The 22,582-nt window shown below is 46.7% G+C and overlaps 1 protein-coding gene and 2 non-coding genes across 4 annotated transcripts in view; all 3 read left to right on the top strand.

Moving 5' to 3' along the window:
• The first annotated feature begins 8,262 nt into the window (after positions 1–8,262).
• TRNAL-CAA lies at positions 8,263–8,366 on the top strand. The gene is made up of 2 exons: positions 8,263–8,300; positions 8,321–8,366. It is a non-coding gene; the product is annotated as a tRNA-Leu (tRNA).
• Positions 8,367–8,424: 58 nt separating this feature from the next.
• PGBD2 (piggyBac transposable element derived 2) overlaps positions 8,425–22,582 on the top strand; it is a 43,265-nt gene continuing 29,107 nt past the window's right edge. For both annotated transcript variants that reach the window (XM_036224179.1, XM_036224178.1), the window contains exon 1: positions 8,425–9,076. The gene's annotated coding sequence lies outside the window, so the exon portion shown is untranslated. The remainder of the gene's footprint in view (positions 9,077–22,582) is intronic.
• TRNAE-CUC lies at positions 8,637–8,708 on the top strand. Its single transcript has one exon. It is a non-coding gene; the product is annotated as a tRNA-Glu (tRNA).

A 22,582-nucleotide genomic window follows, 5' to 3' on the forward strand; every position in this document is an offset into this window, starting at 1 on the left:
AGAGGCAGAGAGTAAGAGACAGTGCAAGAGACAGAGTAAAGGCACTGAGAGAGACCCTGAATGTTCAGGGAATTCAGTTTATATGTCATTCTGTAGTTCCCATTTCCTTTGATATGGATATACAGTGGGAAAGGGGAGGGGTATGCAGCCCAAAAGGTTAAGAATATGTAGAGTGAAAGGCCTGCTGGCATTCTGAGCCTTTAATCCTTAGGTTCCCCATGGTTTTAGCCATAGGGAATGATTCTTGGTTCCTGTTCCCTCCACACAGGTGTGGGGATTGGGTTGTTAGTGATCCAGCAGAGATCTTCCTTTGTTCTGCAGATGTCCTCCTGGCCTGGCTGCGGGGCTGATCAGCATATTGCAGTTTCTGTTTGTGGTTTGATTAACATTTTAATTCTCTTGCCTCCTCCCTACATTACACTGTCTCCTCCTTTCCTTTATTGGACTGTCTTCTGCTATCCCACCCAAACATACACTAAGTGCCCCCTTGGTGCCCTAACCAAGTCCCCTCTTCCTGGGTGACTGAATTGTCCCTATGGCTTTAAGTATAACTAATGACTCCTAGATCTATATTTCCTATCTATATTTCCACACTCATCTCTAACTGTCACTTGACTGTCCATGGATAACTGAGTTCATAACTAAGTCCATAACTTAGAACACCGCCTGGCACTTTAGTGAACAATGATACATCCTACTTGATAATTTCTCAAACATTACTATGGCCAACACAACACTAATCCTTGCCCCGCTCTCCTATCTTACTAAATGTTACCATCAGCCACCCACTTGTCTACACAAAAACCTGGGAAGCATCCTGGACTCCTGTGAAACCAACACCATATACATCAGCTAGTCTTACTGATACTATTGGCAAAAATGGATCTTGAATCCAAACACTTTTGGCTCTCTCTACCACTAAAACCCTGATCCAAGCCAATTATATGTAATTTCTGTGGCTGCTGTAACAAATTATCACAAACGTGGTGGCTGAAAACGGAAACTTATTCTTTTTCAGTTCCAATGGCTGGCTAGAAGTCTTAGTATCAAGATGTTGGCAGGGCTGTGCTCCCTACAAGGGATCTAGGAGGGAACCCTCCCATTTTTGTACCTTCCAGTGGTGGCTGGCACTTCAGGACTTGTAGCCACATTACCCCATCATTGTCCCCCTGGTCACATGGCCTCCTCGTCTTGTCTGCATCACATCACTCATCATTGTCCTCCTAGTCATGTTGCCTCTTCTTATCTGCGTCACATCACCCCCATCCCCCAGTGACATTGTCCCCTTGGTCACATTGCATATTCCCTCTTTCTGATTCACATCTCCCTCCTCTCTTATGAGGACACTTGTGATGGCATCCAGGGCCCACTTGGGTAATCTCTTATCTCAATGTACAAAAACCATTACATCAGCAAAGTATTTGCCAGATAAAGTCATATTCACAGGCTCTATGAATTATGACACGGTTATCTTTTTGGGTACCACTGTTTTAGCCTACCAGCACTATCATCTCTCTTCTAGTCTAATCCCAGCTCCCCCTAATTGATCTGCCCACTACTTCCACTCTTACCCTAACAAAACAGGGAGAGTGTCCTTAAAGAGCAAGCTTCCTGCTTAAACCTTTCAATGGTTTCATTTGTAATCCGAAGCCCTTACAACAGCCTTGAGGCCCTGTGTGATCTGGCCCTTGGCTGATTCTCTGGCCTCCTCCCCTGCCTTTCCTCACTCTGTCCACTCCGTCCTAGCTACCTTCTTGTTATTTTCCAAGTATGCCAGGTATGCTGGAGGAAATTCCTTCTCTGTGGAGTTGTTCTGCAGGTTCAGGGTACTGAAGCTTAGGGTGTGTGGTTCTGGCAGCTGAAAGAATATGCAAGGAGTCATGGGTAGATGTGACATAGTTTTATTCAGGCATAGCAGGACACAGCAAGGCACAGGCACAGCTACAGCACCGCCCCCCCCCCCAACACACACACCTGCACAGGTGGGACTGCTCTTATACCAAGGTGCATAATAGGGGCTTAAGGCCAGGTACTATAATCAATCACAATCTACAGGTTGTATAGGAGGCTGTATCTAAGGTTACATAGGACACTGTATCTAAGGTCACCTGGGACGCTGTAGCTAAAGCTATCTGGAAACCACGTGGCTTGCTGAGAGGGAGCCTGACTGCATCCATTTTGTTTATTAGTTCCCTCATCCAACAGGAGTGCTCACACCCCAGTTCTTGTGGCTGTTTCCCCCATATGTAAATCTCAGCTCCAAGATCACACAGGGAGAAAGATCTTTTTTGTCATGTTCCACCCCAGTGTGCACTGTTCCATCTCCCCATAGCACTGGTCATTCTCTGAAATAATTTTAGGGACCCACTCGTATGTTTGCCGTTGGTCTATGATTACTAGCTATCTCAAGCTTCTCCTGGTGGCCTAAACAGCCAAAATGCCATGGTGTCCAATCAGGAGCCTCTATAGGCTAAGCCTAATAGACCCTGCTCATGCCGCCATTTACTAATGACTCAACATTGCCTAATATAAGGTAGGAAGAAAGGTCACTCACCTTGTTCCAGATACATTATTCATTAATGAAGGTGCAACCCTCATGTTCTCTTAATAGACATCAGCAAAATCCTAGCCCTCTGTCCTGTGGATGAAGTCATGAGCAGGTTCCAGAATCTTGGTTACTCTTAGATAATAAAAAGTCCTTTACTCATTGAACACTGTTGGTCCTCTCAGTTTGATATAGGTCACAATAATAAAATTACCTGTCTTAACCTCCAAAACCCCTCTCTAAAAATCCCTCTTCTTCCCTCATAGCCTCATCAATTCCAAGTGTCATTGAAGAAAGGGATGATCTAAGCCTCTTAAAATAGGCATCAACCCCTCTTTTGTGAGTTCCAAAGAGGTGAGCTGACTTCTTTAGTGTGGAGAGGGGGAAAGACTATTTTTTTTTCCTGCTTTTAGCACTACCCCGGACCAATCTGAGACTGAGAGTTCCATTTTGTCATCCCTGTTACAAAGGCTAAGATTAAATTGGAGCTTTTGCAGCTTTAACTTTTGAGTTACAGACTTTACGGTCTGTTGAAAATGCCAATTTTTTTACATATGAAGTTGCTAAGTTTCCTCATGGTAAACGAGCACTAACTAGGTGTAGGGGGATCAATGTGGGGGATATGATATTTATCCTTATGACATTTATTTTTCCTGTACTCTAGTGGCACCTTAGCCCCCTTAACTCCTTTCTTGGGAAAAGCCAAATAAATCTACTAATAGCGCTGTATTCTTTAGTTCTCAATGTTTTCCCTCCAAATAGAAACGCCACCTTCAGCTCCGTGGCCCAAGAAAGGAAGAGCCACAATGCCACAGTGTCATAATCAGACAGCTGCTCAGACACCCCGAAGAGACTAGCTTGCAGTGGAGAAGGGGCGCTCGGGAGCAGTTCATTTCCAGACTTTCACCAGACCAGTGGACACCCTCCGGCCCCAAGTAATACCTGCACTTATCTTTCTCCCCTTTGTTTCCTCCTTTTTCTAAAATTAGAGTCCGGAGTCTGTTTCCTCCAGCCATTCGGCATCGTCGGGAGCCTCCCGCCCAGGGCCCTCCGCGACCACTGTGATAGGCATACGGGACAGTATATAAGAGACTGAGACACGCTGAGCCCGAACCCTTCGCTGCAGTAAGCAGGATGGGGCGTGAAGAATCAGGGCGCGAGCAGCTCAGAGATGCACCGTCGTCAGAAATGCCGCAGCAGACACGTGGTCGTGCTGCCTTAGGTGGAACTGGACCCCTTGGACCAAACCGCGCACAAGGTGACTGGCTCAGGCGGGGGAAGCGGACGAGCGTGGCCGGCACTGGGCCGTGGGTCCTGCGGAGACCCGTACCGCACCCGCCTACTCGGCGCGTGTCCCCTGCTAGTCCTACCTCCACTGGCTGCGCGGTGGACTGCGAAGGTCGCGGACTTCCAGAGGTACCTCGGATCTCACGCAGGCCGCAGTGGAGATCTGCGCGCCTGGGCCCTGGATGTGTAGCAGAAGTGAAGGCCTTTCCAGAATATATGCTCTGGGAAGGAGAAAAGCATCAGAACTCAGGCAGGAAAGTCAGGGGCGCAGGACAAGGTCCAACTGACGTGGGAGCCTGGGATCCCAGCGCCGGTCCACCCCTGCTGCCTCACCTCCTGGCGAAGGTAGACGTGAAGGGAAATTTGATAGGACTTCATCCAGATTCCCCACGGCTTCCCTCTCACTCCACTGCACTTCCTGTGTTTATTCTTTTCCTTTCAGCTCTGTTCTTTCGTTTCTGTTCTCCATTTACTGTCATGTCTTCCATCTTACTTCTAACTACTCTTCTCCCTCCTTTCTGGCCCACCTTGCATATTTTTGCTCGTTTTTTCTTTTTCACTTCCCTGTGTCTTTTTTTTCCTTGCCTCACTCTTTCATCTCTTTTCGTCTGTACCTAGAATGTTTTACATTTTGGCCAAAAAATGCATCCAACATATCTTCTGCTGCCACCTTCCAGCATCAGGCTGCTACTACAGAATTTGTGAGCCACCTGCATTCTAAGTTCTTTCTCCTAATTCTGTTCCTTTGCATTCGCTTCCTGGTCTGTTCAGTTCACTCTGCAGACCATATTTGGGTGGTTCTCCAAATAACCATCTCTCCTTACTTGTGCCTCCAAGGACCTAGTGAATCTTGGCCTTCTGAGACTGCTATTCAGCTGGTGAGAACTGAAGCCCCTTCCACCAGGGAGTTCCTGGGAACATGGTTGGAATCCCCTCCTTGTGAGTCTTCAGTTTACAGTCTCCAGGAGCACCTACAACAGCTCATGGCTAAACTTCCTGAACCCTAAGTGGAGACTGCAGTCAGCTGGGTCAGAGTGCTGGGGCTCCTGCTTCATCAGCCTTGACACCCTTCAGGCTTTCTCCCAAATTCAGGCAGAGGCTAACCACACTGTCAGTTTTCTCCTAGAGCACACCTCTAATGAAGGATGCTTTACCTTAAGGGCCAAGTGACAGGACTCTGTCACAAAAGTATCTCTAATAATCCAGGAAGCTTGCTATAGCTGTGTGTAAAAATAGTCCCCATCAGTGTCCCTCCCATTGGTCTATTTAGAGGGCTTGAAAAGGAGAAAAGGAGGTAGCATGCTAACAGCCCAGAATTAAAATAAGGTGAGAAAAGCGTTTGGTGAGGACATGTAGTTGGGAAGAAACTGGCTATGCCAACCCTCTCCCTGTGCTGTGGAGACACCCAATATGAAGTCCAAGACAAATGCCTGCCCCTCCACCCTCTCCACCAGGGAAATCTAAGTCTGGCTACCACATCTATTAAGATAACTACAACACCCAGTGTTTCCAGTTTATTAACTGAAGTCTTGATACTCTGAAGGCAATAATTTTAGACTAGAGCAGAATTGAGATCTGAATGCGCACTGGGAGGAGGTGGGATATGAAAGCTGCTCTGTAGCAAGAAGCAGATGGTACTCCAGAGGCACACAGAAAATTGTTGGAGAAGAGTGAGGAGGTTCATGTTGCCACTGAGACTTAAAAATAAGTATTTCTTTGAGGTCTTTACAGTGAGGACAACAGAATGAACAATGGCATAGTGGTCACAGGGACTGGCTTGAAGGAACCCTCTTCTCTGCTATGCGTACCACAACAGTCTAGCATGGAAGAAAGAGTGGCAGAGTACTGTGGGAGGCTTTTTGAGGGGTACTATAAGAGCCTCATCTTGTAGCCTGAGCATCCTGAGTCCCCCACTTCCCTGCCAACAGCATATACTGGGGCTCAGGAGATGGTAGATGTGGTACTGTGTGAGTATCCTCAGGGCTGGCACTAGCTTAGGGTCGGGGCCTTGCTGACTTATCAAAGCTCAGATTATCTTGGGAGACTTTTGTCTTGGGGGAAGGCAGGAGTATGAAGAAGGAAGGTGAAAAGAGAGCAGAAAACAACTGGGAAGCCTGAGGGAAGGACCCTTGGGGTACTAAGGAGACATGAGGCAAAAGGTCTAAAAGCACAAAGGACCAACCCCTCTACAGCCAAGGAAGACTCCACTATCCAATTCTTCATTATTATCCCATCTTCCACCCCACAACTCCTACCCTGCCCTCCCCATCACCACCTATTCAGCCCACTTCCACTTTTTGCCCTACCCATCCTCTCCCCTCAACCCAACTCCCTAAAGGTAAAAAGACCCAAGAACACAATTCCAAGGGTATTTTCATCTTGTACCTGTGCAACTACTTCCAGGAGGTGAAACAGCAGAAGGGCAGCCCAGCAGAGCTAGAAACAGCTGGGGCAGAGTCTGTGGAGGATTCAAATACAAAAATGAAACCAAGTAAGTCAGTATGTTGTTTGTCACCACCATATCCTGTCCATTGTAAACAATGTCAGTGATAGAACACTTTTCTCACGTAAAGTTGCCTAAGTTCTAAACAATTGCAGAATAACGGTTTAGTTGGTCTATCTCAAGATTCTCATGGTTCAGTTAACACATTCTCATCTTTTATCCTTTAATATATTAGTTTTCAGGGAAATGCAAATCAAAACCACAATGAGGCAGCACGTTACACCCACCAGGGTGGCTATAATTTAAAAAAAAAAAAAAAGGAGAAAATGGAACCCTCATATATTGGTGGGATGTAAAATGGTGCAGGCACTGAAAAATAGAGTCCTCACTTAATGTCAGCAATAGGTTCCGTGACTTTAAGCAAAAGGACATATAATGATAATAATTTTGCCACAGGCTAATCAGTATAAATAAGGGTTAAGTTCCTATGGCACGTCATCAATATTACAGAGAATCAACACGAAACTACACTACGTTAGTTAGTTTGAGGATTACTGTAGACTGCCAGTTCCTCAAAAAGTTAATCACAGAATTCACTAATGACACAGTAGTTCTATTCCTAGGTGTGTCTGAAAGAATTAAAGGCAGTTACTTTAGCACATGCACACGTGTGTTCATAGGAGCTCTATTCACAACAACTTAGTGGACCAAATGCCTATCAATAAACAAATTGTGGTGTGTTCATATAATGGAATATTATTTGACCATAAAAAAAAAACGGAGTTATGATAGATGTTACAGTATGGGTGCACGCTTAGGTTTAGAATTTGTGCTCGGTGAAAGAAGCCACGCACAAAAGGTCAGATACTGTATGAATCCATTTATATGAAATATCCAGAATAGGTTAACTTGTAGATATATAAAGCAAATTTGTGATTGCCAGGGGCCAAGGAAAGGGAGGAATGGGGAGTGCTATAGGTTTAATCATGCCTGGAAATGTACACGTTGAACCCCTAATCTCCCTTTGAGTTTCCGCACCGGCCACTCGCCCAGCCTCCGGCAGCGCTCGCTCTCTTTTCTCTGCTTTTCGGCGTGTCCCCGCCAACTACAGCGCGCTTCACGGCTGTGTGGACCGGCTATTGACGGTTAACTTCCGATTCGCGTCTCCTACCGGGGGCTCCCGGCCCCGCAGACGCTCGCGTCCACGGCTTACATGATTCCCCAATAGCGTCTTAAAATCCCGGTGGAAAATGGCCTCTTCGCAGACTGCGCTGACTTACAGATGGAGATTGCCCTCCGCCGCAGCTCAGGGCCAAAACTCGAGTTCGTGCTGTCCCTGCACATCAACAATCCCGTTGGCTCCACCTTCGCGATCCACCCAGGACTGAACTGTAGGTCACCTCCTGGTCGGGGGCCACAAGTCCCGTAGGCTGTGAGTCGCCCTCACCCTCTCCATGCCTTCTGTGCTTTTCTCTTCGCAATACTTGTCGCCGCCAGCTCGTAACTCAGCATCCTAGTGGTTCTGCCCGACTGAGCTTCTTCAAGGACTCGGCTTTCTGCTCGGCGCAGGCAAAACAAGCCGCAGGGACCCGGGCGGGGCGGGCTGAGAAGCGTCAGCGGGCGCGCTGGGCACACGGGCACCGCGGGCGAGCTTCTCCTGAGCCGCCAGAGGAGCTGTGTTCCTCCGCTGTCTCAGTGTTCACGACCTCGCCGCGGTCAGGGTCCAACGTGAGGACAGAAATTAGCAGTGCGCCAGGCCTGGCTCCCTCTCGGCCACTGCAGCTTAGCAGATTCCTGCTTTCGCAGGGGCGGGCGCCGGGGCGGCCGCTGGCTGTCGGATTTTCCAGTCGGATTGCATGTGTCCTAAAGCTAGTTAGCTGGGTCGGGCGGCTGTGGACAGGGAGAGTAGGCTTGGATCACCACGCTCATTGGTCTTTGGCAAGTGTCACAGACATCAGGTTCCGCATGCAACAACAAGACGTGTAGTGTCAGGATGGCCGAGTGGTCTAAGGCGCCAGACTCAAGGTTTCCCTTGCCTACGGGCTTTCTGGTCTCCGAATGGAGGCGTGGGTTCGAATCCCACTTCTGACACAACTGTTTTTTTGTTCCTGCCGGTGAAGGACCCCCTACCCATGCCCTTCCCTGCGGCTGCCTTGCTATCCTTTCCCCGAAGGTAGACGTTCTCAGACGCGCCTGCTGCTGCGACTGTTCGCGGCCCGTCTGTCCCGGTTTGTGGTTTCTGATTTGGCCGAATAGGACAGGAAAGCAGCACCAAGAAGTTTGTCCAATCACAGACCTGTCCAATTTACGTCAGACGCCGGAAATTTAGTCTAGCTCTTTGGTAACCGTTCGTTTGTTGTTTCCCTGGTGGTCTAGTGGTTAGGATTCGGCGCTCTCACCGCCGCGGCCCGGGTTCGATTCCCGGTCAGGGAAATGCTTTTTTCTTTCTACCCCTACAGTTAAAAATATACGTGTTAACAGCCCTTTTTGGCCGAAAGTAATCGTCAGAGGTGAGCGTTATTGCTGTTAATAAGTGCCAGCTGTGTGCCAGCGTCTCAGTTAGGAAGGAAGGAATGATAGGGCAGCACTAAACGGTCCAGAAGGACTACCCCGGGGATGAGGAGCGAGGGTCTGGAACCCTGCTGTTCCGGGTCTAGTAGCCTCCGTGTCTAAAAGGCAGTTAGAACAGCACACGTCACCCGCGTCGGTTCCTGACGATGGCTCAAGCCACGGTCGCTGGAGAGACGACAGGAAATTAATTCTTCCACTTCTATCTCTTCGCTTTGAGATGGACCGGAAAGGTAGGACAAAAGCGCAGCGACCGCCCAGGGATGTGCAACACCGTTAATATTTGCCACGTTTTCTCTCTCTCTTTCTCAATTGGGAGGTAGACAGATGAAAGATAGATAGATAGATAGATAGATAGATAGATAGATAGATAGATAGATAGATAGATAGACAGACAGGCAGATAGATAGGCAGATGATTGATAGATAGGTGATATACTGACAGAGACAGACACACACGCAGACAGAGCCTCCCCAGCCTCCCACCCATTTGAAAGCTGCCGACATCATTACCCTACTCCACGTCACAACTAAGAAAATCAGCATTAACATGTCATCATGTTAATAGCCAGTCCACATTCACATTTGCCCCAGTTGTTCCCCAAATATCTTTTATAGCTGCTTTTAAAAAGTTACTTATTTTTATTTGTTTACTTTTTGAAAGACATCAATTTTATTTTGTCCATCACCCCGCTGCTCCTTGAACTTGGGACTTGGGTCTCTAATTCACTGTTGGGTCCTCAGCACCTAGCAAGGCCTGCACACAGTGGTTGCTCAACAGGTATTTATTCGACTAAAAGAATTATTTCAATGTGTGATCCTACTGGTGTTTTTCAGTAGGGGGAGAAATATGTGACTAATTTGTTATTTTTCAATGTATTCATTTCTCCCTGGGCACCTTCTCCAGACCTTCAGGACAGGCCTGCGTTAGGATACATTCTGCTTCCCTATTGGTTATAACCTGACTTCCCAGGGTACCCAGGCCTTTGACAAAGAATTGGATGTTGTTTTACTGTGCCCTAGCAGTGGGCTTTGCTGTAACCCAACCTGGGGTGCAGCACGGTGCAGGGAGTGATGGCTAGGGTGGTGGTCAGATGGAGCTGAGTTCAAGAGCTGGCTATGCATTTCTAGCTAGAGGCAAGTCGTTTATCCTCCTTAAGCCTTCCTTTTCTCATCTGTAAAACCTGTCAATCAAAGGATGAAGAAGAAAGAAAATGAAATTGTATCTAACCCTTAGGTCTTACTTTGAAATCCTTCCTCATCTTCAAAAGGAATTGGAAGGGATCTAAATATATATATATATATATATATATATATATATATATGAACAAAAGGGGAAAAAACTGGAAGGACAAACACACAAATGTACCTGTGACTTTTTGTAAGTGATAGGATTATGAAATTAAAATTTTTTCTTTGTCGTGATTTCATATACATGCTGATTTTTCTACCATGTATATAAATTCTATTAGTAGAAGAATAATACACTTTATTTGAAAAAGTGCTCACATTTTACATGGTGAGCCTGTCATGCCCGCCCCAGTCACCAGCACCTGTTCCTCTAGCCCATCCCCCCAGCCTGTCCTGGGCCAGCTGCACCCTGTCCTCTGTTTGGGTCCTCAGAGCGCAGGCCAGCGGGTGTTAAAGGTTTGGATGTGTGGGCTCAGCGCGGTGGAGGGTTAGGCCGGCCAGCCCGGACACATGGCTTTGGGGACCACAGTAAGGCAAATGACTGGGGACCAAGCGGGCTAGCTGGTCCCCCAGCTTGCTTGGCGGAGCGGTTGCTCCACTAAACCTGCGATAAGACCTCCCGCTCTCCTGCACTTGCTCCCTGTGAGGGACCCTGATCCCAGCCAGGAAGCAAGATGCCTGTGGACCCACCGGACTTCTTTCTCCCAAAGGGGACGAGTGGGTGGCCTGCCCACCACACGAGTGTCCCATTTGCCCCTTAGGCTTGAAGGAATGTGTGTTGCAGTGAGAAGACCTAACTTTTCTTAGGGCACTTTGGTTGCTTCCCTATCTTGGCTATTGTGAATAGTGCCACAATGAACATAGGGTACATATATCTTTTTGAACTGTGTTTTGAATTGCTTTGGATAAATACCCAGAAATAGAATTGCTAGGTCATAAGATAGGTCTATTTTTAATTTTTGGAAGCACCTCCCAACTGTTTTCCATAGTGGCTGTATCAATTTGTAATCCCACCAACAGTGCATGAGGGTTCCCTTTTCTCCACATCCTCACCAATAGTTGTTGTTTGTTGATTTATTGATGATAGCCATTCTGACAGGTGTGAGGTGATATCTTGTTGTGGTTTTAATTTGTATTTCCCTGATGATTAGTGACCTCGAGCATCTTTTCATATATTTATTGGCCATCTATATGTACTCTTTGGAGAAATGCCTATTCAAGTCCTCTGCTCATTTAAATTTGATTATTTTCTCGGTGTTGAGTTGTATGAGTTCTTTATAAATTTTGGATATTAACCCCTTATAAGATGTATCATTGGTAAATATTATCTCCCATTCAGTTGGCTGTCTTTTCATTTTGTTGATGGTTTCCTTTGCTAAGCAGAACCTTTTCATTTTGATGTAGTCCTATTTGTTTATTTTGTGTTTGTTTGTTTTCCTTGCCCAAGGAGATCTATCAGAAAAAAATATTACTAAGAGCAATGTCAGAGAGTTTACTGCCTATGTTTTCTTCTAGGAGTTCCTCCCCTTCCCTCTTTCATTCCTTTTGCCGCCAACCCCAAGTCCACCCCTGATGCATGGATGTTGTGGTTTCCCCTTAAGAACTGGATCTCTGAAGACAGGGTGTCCCCTCCCACATGCTCACTGCATGCACCTGGGGCCTGGCACACCCGGGGCTGGGCACACCCGGGGCCTGGTCCATGGCGCCACCTGGGGCGCAAACCCTTCTGCATGCAAAGCAGACATGCTAACCACTATACTATGGAGCCAACCCTCTTCTAGGAGTTTTATGGTTTGAGACTTACATTTAAGTCTTTGATCCATTTGGGGTTTATTTTTGTATATGGTGCAAGAAGGTATTCCAGTTTCTTTTCTTTTCTTTTTCTTTTTCTTTTTTTTGCATATATCTGTCCAGTTTTCCCAATACCATTTATTGAAGAGACTTGAAGAGACTGTCTTCACCCCATTGTATCTTCTTGTCTCCTTTGTCGTAGATTAAACGGCCATATAGGCATGGATTTATTTCTATTCCCTTGATCTATGTTCCTGTTTTTATGGCAGTACCATGCTGTTTTGCTTATTATAGCCTTATAGTATAGTTCGATATCAGGTAGTGTGATGCCTCCAACTTTGTTCTCCTTTCTTGCGATTGCCGTGGCTATTTGGGGTCTTTTACAGTTCTATATAAATTTTAGGATTATTTATTCTGGTTTTGTGACAAATGCTTGGTATTTTGATAGGAATTACATTAAATCTATGGATTGCTTGGGTAGTGTGGAGTCTGTCACTGCATTTTCTTTTGCATTTTCCCAGCAGATGAGAGAGAGGACTGCCTGTGGCCCCATGCTCTTGGGTCAGTACCCCCCCTCCCCCACATGTTTAAAAATGGTGCACTTACTTTTTATATACATCCATACAGGCAATACATGAATATACTCGTTATTCCAATCTCAAGATTTATGTTTAATTTGAGCCACCCTTAGTTTATGACTGAGGTGGTATTGTGGCATTCAGAAAAAGAAAACAGAGGGAGGAATCACTTTATGTCTCCAGTCTCGCCTGCCCTCTGGCCCACTCAGCACCAGGAATGGTTTGCCATGGCCCCTTCTGTTCTTACAGAGGAAGACATGAGACAGTTGCTCAATCTCCCATCTTCTCTATTTTGGACCAGAAGTCAATCTCTCTGCACAGAGCCTGGCTCATAGCAGGTACATTAGTGGAGGGATGGAAAGATAGGTGGACAAAAAAATGCATGGGTGGGCAGAGGTAAGAAAGGATGCAGGAATAGGTGCAGGGCCTTCTGTGGGAGCCTCTCGAAGCCTCTGCATGTCATGCACGTTTCAGGTTTGGGGGCAGTGCCCAGCCTAGACAGTTTCTCCTGGTTCTTGAATCCTCCTTTGCCCTGTCTTTGGCTACTCTCCCGAGAGCCTCCCATGCTTCTCCTGCCTCCCTGTGAAATCTGTTTGTCTGGCTCTCTAAGCCCTTTACAGCAGGCACACACACTTCAAAGTCAGCCTTCCTCTACCCTCTGAATTCACCCACCTCTTCTTTCTGATGGGAATGGGGCTTATTCTCTCTCCCTTTCTGTAAAGCATGAAAGTGCGACCTGCCGCATCCTGACGTCACAAGTCATAAACCCCTTGTGATGTTCGAATTTAACCTCAGAGCTGTATTGCTGGAAAACTATTTGAAATTGTGAGCATTCTAGCCCCTTCCTCAGCCTTTAAGAAAACCAGAAAATGCAGAGCTGGGCCTTCCAGGAAATACAAGTGCATGGAGTGAAGGACATCTGCTGCCCAGCCCTAGAGAGTCCACTCTTGGGGCAGAGGGTGCCCCAGCTGGAGATGAGGGTACAACAAAGTGCCTCTGAGCTGCAAGAGCCTTCACAACAACCAGTGCAGCACTTTGAGACACACAGGAGAAAGCAGAATTTGGGAACCCGAGGCGGCCCTAGTGTCACACAGGAACTCACTATTTGCAAAGCAAAGTGACACCCACCCCCAGCCTTGTGCCACCCATCCACCCATTACCCTCCCGAGCCACTGCCTTGAAGAGCCCCTATATCCTGTCTGTAGGGTGGGGTGCCTGCCTGCCATTGGGACTGGGGTGTACCTGTGCACCTTGGTTTGGCTCATGCCTGGCACAGGTGCGGCTCCACCATGGACACTCAGTGATTATGTAATAGATGGATGCATAATTGAGTGAGGAGTAGAGATGAGAACCACACATTCTAAATCTTCAAGTTCAAAACATTTTGTCCCTTTGTCCCCTCCAAAATACACGTATCAGATGATATGTCTCCATTATTTACTGGAAAGCAGGGTCATTGTGGGCCTAGTTGGGGAGGCCCGGCCCAGAGCTCTGGTCTGGCAGGCACCTTGTGGGTCCTCACAGACATGGTTCTTGGGAACCCAGAGGAGAGCTCGCCCCAACAGGCTAGTCCCACTGAGCCTTGAGGTCTGTCTGAGATGTGAGCAGAGTCAGGACATGTATTCTCTCCTGCCACTAAGCCTCCTAGCTTGCACCCTGATCTAGGGGGGTGAGCAGGCAGATGCAGTGCCGCCTTCTGCTCCACCTGCTGCCACACTTGCTCCTTCTTGTTGCCCTACCTGGGCCTCGCCAGTTTTCTTGGCCAGTCCTCCTTCCCTTGAGTGTCCACATCCAAGGTTTCCAGCCCTTTTAGTTCTTCCTCACCAGGGACTCTCACACCAGCCCCACTCCTTTTGCCTGGAGGCTCCCTCACTCACCTGGCCCAGGTGCCATCTCCACCTCCCCACCGTGGTCCCCGGCCTAATCATACCCTCTTTCTTCCCTTGACTTCTGCCAAGGTAAGTCAGGTTGTGGCACTCGTGATTTCACCCCACATATTTTGTCCTTATCTCTGCTAAAGCTCTATTTTCACATGGTTCTGCCTCCATCTGCTCTGCAAACTGTGAACTGCATCACATTGGGCATTTGCTTCCTCCACTGGGATGCCTAGTGGAGCGCTTATAGTGCCCCAGTACCAAACAGTGCTGCACCCACGAATGCCCGGGGCAGGATGACACTTGCTTCTCTATTCCTACTGCCCCCTTCTGTCGTCTTAGACTTGGCTCCTCCCACAGAGCCCCTTCTTAGCTGCTCCTGCAGTACAGGAATTTCGGGTAGATTTCCCCACTTAGAGTTTGACTCAGGCGTGAGTCCCATGATTCCTGCCCTTCTGGCTTCCCAGGACACTTTCGTTCTCATGCACAGCTCCCTTCTGGGGCTCAGGCTGCTGTACTCCCTTGCAGCTCTCTCATTCTAGGGACCGTTACCCTCCTTTGTCTCATGCTTTGCTGGTGGCAAAGTTTTGGTTTTCGTGGGGTATGTGCTTGGGAAGCATGGAGCTGAATGCAGTTTGGGCTAGTGAGTAGGGCAGGGTTCAATGGGTGGAAAGTGGAGCTTGGGGAGAGGGAGTAAATATATTGCTATGTCAGCTGCTCTTGGCACAGCACCTCACTATCTGCTTCTTGAAGCCCAGAGCCACGGAGGGGTGCCCTCCTCTTGGCACAGGTGTCAGAGTCAAATGGCCATGGGAGGTGGGCTATGTGGGTCTTGCTGCCCCTCCCAGCCCTCACTGGGTTGGGGACTGGACAGGGGCACTAGCTACACCAGGCCTGCCTCTGTCTCTGCCCAGTAAGCATAGTGCAGAACCTCAAAACTGCATGAGGGCCCGTGAGGAGGTAGGGATTGCGGGACAGAGGGAAGAGAGTGAGAACAGGCACCCAGGAGGAGGGGTGGAACACAGTTCATACTCTGACTTTGTACAATTCCAGACCCCCATGGGGCTAACTGGCCCATGGGTCACACAGTGCTACCTGCTCCCCCTCCCCCATGCCCTCCTGTTTGCATCAGCTCCTGGAAAAAGGGAGACAGGCTATCCTTGCGCCACCGCAGGACCATCTAACCCTTATAAGAAGATGAGAAAACAAGAGGCAAGGAGGGAATTCCCTCCTTTGGTCACACAGGTGGGGGACATGCTCCCACCCCCCGCACCGGACCATCCCCTCTCACTGGCACCCTGGCTCGTTGCTCACCAAGAAGGCAGCCCCAGGGAAGAATACCAGAATGGTCCTGTTAGGGTGGAAGAGGACCTGGTTTTGGGCCAGGGGGAAGCAAACACATGTCCTTCAGAGTGGCAGACTGGTTAGGGGACAGACAGGTCACTTACAGAATCTGCCAGGTTCATGCTAAAAGGCTGTACTATGTTAGAAGATAAGAGACTGTATGACTAAGAGCCTGCCTGGGGGCGCAGCCCGTCCACAGACCAGCCTTGAGCCCGGTCTGAGCACCTGGGAGAGTCCTGGACGGGTTGTGCCTGCTGTGCTCCTCCTGCCCACATATCCTTGGACTTCCCGGCCTTGCTGCCCCTGCTTTCCAGGTCTCCACTGACGGGCCCTGCGGTGTGTGGGCAAGGAGGTGGACATCAGTCAGGGCTGTAACCCAAGTGAGCCATACAGGCTGGTCCTCCCCTCACCAGGTTCTGGAGAGGTACCTCTCTGGATGTGCGGGTGCATGCGCGAGAGCATGCTGATCAATGCCCATAGGATCGGTGTCCTGGGGTTGGGAAGTGGGGCACATTCCCAGGTTTCTGCCTTTCACGGCCTCCCTCTCCCCGCCTCCTGTGCAATCCTGCCAGGGTTGCTGGGTGACCCTAGGTGGCCCCAGGCATGGCTCTCCACCTCTTCACCTGGTCTTTCTGCTCCCAAGAGCTGCATGTGGAGGGAAATTCAAGCATGACCACAGCCTTTCGGAGCCTCCAAGGGAGTGGGGGCACCGCGGAGGGTCCAGGAATGGGGACACTTGTGGCTCAGATCCAGATTCTACTTTACCCTGCATATCTCCGGGCTGCTCTCCTCCTCTTAGAGGTCTGTCCCTGCCGCCCTGTCACCCCACCTGCATGTCTAGGGCCAGGGTAGTTCCCCACATGGTGATGTGGTGCTGGTAGAGGTGGCTGGGGCACTGTCCCTTGTCCTTCTTGGCTCTGAGCCTGGCTCTGCCTGGGCTTGTTCTGTACTGTCCATCTTCAGCTCTTGCATGATATCAATTTGTCTATTCCCTTTGTCACAACATGTCTGTTTTGCTGGTCATTAAATCATTGACCCACACTATTTTTCCTCTGGTATCTTAATGTTGTTACTCAGCGTCTTTTGGTAGAAGTGTTGCTGTGCAAAGTCTTGGCAATCTAATGTCTTTCCCTACAAGCCTCTTGCTTTTTTTCCTACTTGCCCAAATGCTTTCTTCCTTTTTCTTTCAAGTACAACAATTTAGTGTGTGCCTTGGTGTTACTTTTTCTAGGCTGAATCCGTACTTCAGTATATAACATACTCTTTCAAATGCAGGTTCAAATCTTTTTGTTTTCTTTTTTGAAAATTTTTAAAATTAAAGTTTTTAGAATTTATCTTACTTTGCTTTATTTTTCTTCATCATGTGCTCCTGTTATCCACATTGTGGATTTTCCTTATATGTGTTAAATGTTTTTTACTTTCTTTTGAATACTTTTCATCTTTTTCTTCATTTTTTGATTAAAAAAATTGTCTTTCTTTTTATCTCTTCTTTCTATTAAGGTATGTTAAAGTGTAGTTATTTATTCTTGTATTTTTTTCTCATTTAGTCTTCAATTGTGTGTAAATTTTTCTGTTATTCTAATTCTTTCCTGAATAGAAGGCTTGCTTCTGTCTTTTTCTATTTTTGATTTCTGTTTATTTTTGTTTTTATGTTATTTTCTTAATGTATTTTAGGTCTTTTCAAAATCACAGTGATTGGCCTTATGGTACACCTTTCTGACACATGTCCATTGTTTGCAGGGATTTTTTTTCACCCCTATTCTCTTTTCTCTTATAACGCTGTGTTTTCCCGTGGGTTAGAAGGAGACATGGTTCAGGATAGCTGTTCTAACTTCTGCTCCCTCTCCTGCTGTTTCTGTGAAGCTTTCCAGAAGGTGGTAGCTCTCTGACATTTTCTGCTCTGTGCTGCTCTTCCAGAGCACAGTTGCCATTGGGTTGGGCAAAACCCCTTCCAGTTTTGTCTGCTATTCTCAGATCGGCCCACGAAAATTCCTGTGACTATTGGCAACTACGTGGTTCTTCTGTTTTCACATTGTCAGATAGCCCTTCGCTTCCTCTGCACAGACCCCCAGGGCCACACCTGTGATGTAACTTGGTAATTTCTCCTGACCCACTGGTATTTTTTGTCAATTAATTTTGTTATAAATATCGTTGATAAGATTTTACTATCTTGTCACTCCAGCTCTTTCTATGAGAAGACTTGAGTAGAGTAAAAACCAAATTTCCCAAATCCTCTAGACTGTGATTTTAAATGCAAAAAAAGAGAAAAAAGAAGGAACCTGTAAAAGTGCTAAATACATATATAGGTAAATTGTTTTTTAATCCTGAAAGGGAGAAGGTTTTTCCAAACATAATATTAACCATTCATTAAAGAAATATATATATATATACACATGCACATATTAAAGAAACCACCCTCTCCCTCTCCTTCTCTCTCTCTATATATATTTGACTACATAAAAATAGAAAATCTGTGTACAAAACCCAGCACAAACAAAATAAAAGACAAAAATGGAAACAGGAAGAAATGTGCAATTCACAACAAAGGAATAACTTTCTTACCATACGTGTGCTTACAAATTAATTTAAAAAATGAACTTCAAATTTATAAAATAAATAAGATAGGCAAGAAACACAAAAAATACAAATTAAAATGACAACCATTTTTAAAGTATGGGATTTGCAAAGATTTAAAAAAATTGACATAACTTTTCCAGAGGGCAATATAGCGATATATGTGTAACATCTGTGTAAAATCCAACAATAACGCTTCTAGGAATTTATCTTGGGGAATTAATAATTCGAGTTTTGCAAAGATGTGTAAAGGTGATTCACGAAAGCATCATATTTATAAGAGAAGCATGGCAAAAAATCTAAATGTGATTTATCCATTTAGATCTGTTAGATAAATCATTGTAAATTAAAATAATGGGACACTTCTCAATCGTCACTAATAACGACAGAACTTGATTTATTGACATGGAGATAAGTCAATGATATATAGAAAGTGAAAAAACAAAAATTTTAAAACAGCCATTAGAATGTGGTAATACGAATACATTTTTTGTTTAAAATAAGCATGTGGTGTGTGTTAACATACAGGAAAACTGGTTCTATCAGATGTTGGCGGGGTTTCCCGGGAGTCCTGGCGGGGGCGCCACCTGCTGGGGGGTGGATGACGCGCACCGTACCCTTCACAGCTTTTTGTACACATAATATATACATACGTTTATATATATTTATATATTATAATGAACAGGTATATTTATAATTGGAAAAATTACTCTATTAAAATTTATTAAGCCATCTTCTCCAATGTCATGGGCTGACTTATCTACCCTCTCTCCTGAATTCATATTTGTAGGCTACAGCCTCTACCTCACAATTTAACATTTAATCATGTGCCTCAGTCATGCATTATTTACTGATGACTCATTGAATTTACTGAAGCTTTGCCCGCAGTCGATGCAAACTCCCCCAAACTGGAGATTATCTTTTTCCTTTTTTTGCTTTTGGAAGTAGTATAATAATCATCATTTCTGAAAAAGTTCAACACGACTTTATATGTTTCCTACAGCCTGTTGAAAATGTGTTCAGTGGGATAGTCAGCTCCTATCCATGGGTGGAAATTCAGAGGGGCCCAGGCCACCTGTGCTTACTCTCAGGTATCTGTGATGGGCATATAGTGGCCCAGAAGTTGTGCACATCCTCATGTCTAGATCGGTGACCACGTCAGGTAACACAGTGAGCGAGACCTGGGTCTGCGTGTGGAATAAGGTAGCTACTCAGCCCTTGCAGGACGGTGATGATCCTGGGACATCTGGGTGGACCAAATGTAGCCACAGGGTGCTCACATGGGATACAGAGGCAGAGAGCCGCTTAAGTGATGTGACAGGAAGGCGCTCAGCTCAACGTCGGTCTTTAGAAATGGAGGAGGGGCCACTAGCCAGGGAAGAAGCCTTCAGACAGAGGCTGGAAAAAGCAGGGACACATCGCCTGCCATGGCCCCCCAAGGAACACGGATCTGCCAACACCTTGACTTTAGGTGGGTAAGACCCGTGTCAGGCTGCTGGCATGCAGAGCAGTAAGACAAAAGTGTTTTTTTTTTTTTTTCCTTAACTGGGTCCAGTTTGCTGCAGCAGTGATAGAATAGGAATGTAGCCTTATCAGACCTGCGCCATTTGTGTCTCCAAACCCAGTTTCGGTGCTGAGACACCCCTTCAGAGCATCAGGCCTGGGCTAGAGAAGGCAACCTCGCCGTCCTGGGTGGTGATGTATGGGGCTCCCAGGGAGTGGGGGCTCGACGAAGACAAGCTTACTGGTTGGCTACTCTCCCCGTCCCGACCTTTCCACACTTGAGTCCGATGAAAAGAGAGGTGTCAGGGACCACATCTGTTGAACTGGTGATGCAGTGTCAATCTGTCCTGTTAGTGATAATGTTAACCTTGATTAGAAAAAGGCAGGTTTTGAAGACAATGGGGAAAAAACATACCATAACAAGCAGAATGTTTGAGCCTGGGCCAGTGGCCAGCCATTGCTTTGGGAAGTAAGTCTATCCACCCACTGTCAGCAGGGAGACTTGTACCCTCAGGGGTCTTCCCTCTGTTGGAATAGGCTTCAGGAAAGACCCAGCCCTTCTTCAGGGGCTAAAGAACATGGCTGGCTTGATGGGTAGTGCTGGCTGGGCTTTCTCAATCTGTCCTAAGTGTTGTTAGACCATGATCTATAATAACAACAACAAAAACAAGGATGAAAGTAACAAAATTAATGTTACTTACTTAGTCATGCATGGTACTAAATATTTTACATTTAATATTTTTGCATCCAGTGCTTACACCAGTCTTAAGAAGTAAGCACTATTATTATATTCCTAATTCTTAAATAAAGAAATTGAGATCCAATGAGATCAAGATATTTGCCCAAGGTCACAAAGCAATAAGGGACAGGGCCAGCTTTTAACTCCAAGCCTCCTGGTCCTTGAGTTTGACCTTTCACTTCACACCATACACATGCACCACATATGTATGCTGCATACCACACACCACATATACCACAAACACATTCACATATATAGACCAGACACCACAAACACACCCCACACTCACACACACACAACCCATATACACTCATGCCCACACACAGTCACACATAGTTATACACATACTTCCATAGTCATATAACTGAAAAAAAAATTGTATAGAAACTATCTCTAACAGTTGTGGTGCTCTGAAGTTTCATTTTTATAAATGCTGGACTTTGCTAACTACATTAATCATTCTCTAAAGGGTAGGAAAAGTTTGCCTCCAACCCACTAGCCTGAGAGATGCCGCACTATCCTCTTCTTTATGTGTCAACCCTGGGATCAGATAGCATGGGACCCAAGGGTGAGGACACTGTGGACAGGCTGTGCTGCAGCCATTTCTGAGAAAATCTGTAATTATGAGTGTGGAATATGGCTTACACTTTTTGAGTTTCCACATGTAAAATTTGAAGATTCTCGATTCATTTTGTCATCTCTTTTGCTTAGTAAGAAATATGTACTTTGACGGAGAATCACAAGAGAATGGTCTAAGATTTTGAAAAGTGATTTGGAGAAAAGTCCAACCTCTATAACCCAAATCTTTATAGCTAATTTGCACTTTTCTGGGCAATGAGCAACAACACGAGAGCTCCTAAGCCCTTCATGAGGTCTTTTCAGTGAAGAGTTAACTCAGCCATGTGGAATACCCAGAAAGCCTTGCCTGGCTCCTGGTGGCAATTTATAAGCCCCTGGAATATGCTGCCTGATGTTTGTCTTTGTTTACCTGGGACATTGGCCACCTCAAATAATCTATGACAAAAATGGGACTTATGGTGGGGACCTCAGGCCTTATCAGCTTTTATCAGCTTGACCTTTGGAAGGGCTGGAGGCCAGGTAGTCAATCATATCTAAGTGACTGACTCCCAGTGAAAACCTTGACCAAAGCTCTGGTGAGCTTCCGTGGTGGACAGTGCTCTGTATATATTGTCAGACTTCATTGCTGGGGAAAATAAGTACTTCCTGTCCAAACAACCCACTGGGGAAGAACAAGGGAAGCCTGCCCATAGCCTTTCCTGGACTTTACATGCTTCACCCTTGCTGATTTTAATCTGCATCCTTTCACTGTACAAACTATAACTGTGAGTATAATGACTTTTCTCAGTTCTGTGAGTCCATCTATGGAAACTGAGGGGGGTCTTGGGGATGTCCAGCAGCAGGCTGATGTTTGAAAACATGACAGACAGAGAGAAGCCAGAGGAGTGTGACTGTGGCCTTCTGGCTCTGCTCTGACTTCGTGGGGACTGGCCCTGCCCACTTGGTGCTAGGCCTACTCTTGGCTGGGGAATGGTTCATGCACATGTGGAGGACCACTGCTAGCCCTGCTGGACACATTGGGGTGATGGGGCAGATGTGAACAGTGAGGGCTCTGCAGCTTAGGTGAGTGAAGTTAGGCAAGACTGCCTTTGAGGAAGTTGTGATTGAGGACCTGACCTGAGGAAGCGGCAGATGGAGAGGCAAGAGTGCAGGAATGAGGGTGGGAAAGGCCGGCCAGCCCTGGTGGGCTGGAAGAGGCAAAGTCAAGCCTTGCTTTTTCAGAACCTCATTCATCAGAATCCTCATGTAATTGGAAAAGTGCTGTTCTGATATTTGTCAGGGGAGAGGGAGTTAAATTGCAGGGAAATGGTCCACCTCAGGGATTCGGGAGCTGAGGCACCCTGGCTCACATTGGGAGGCCCAAGCTCAGGACCCCTGTTCTATGAAGGATAGGTGATTTGAATGACTTAGTTATTATGTCACTGTACTTGGGTTGAGTGATAACTCTACATCTTCCCTGGAATTTGTCCGAACAGCCTGGGCTCCCAGGCCAAGTCCTCCTCAGCTTGGCAGAGGAGACCTGGCCTGCATGGTGCGCATCAAGGCCATTTAAGTACCTAAGCTTGCC

The sequence above is a fragment of the Rousettus aegyptiacus genome, unplaced genomic scaffold (genome assembly GCF_014176215.1).
Source record: "Rousettus aegyptiacus isolate mRouAeg1 unplaced genomic scaffold, mRouAeg1.p scaffold_m13_p_7, whole genome shotgun sequence".
Taxonomy (NCBI): domain Eukaryota; kingdom Metazoa; phylum Chordata; class Mammalia; order Chiroptera; family Pteropodidae; genus Rousettus; species Rousettus aegyptiacus.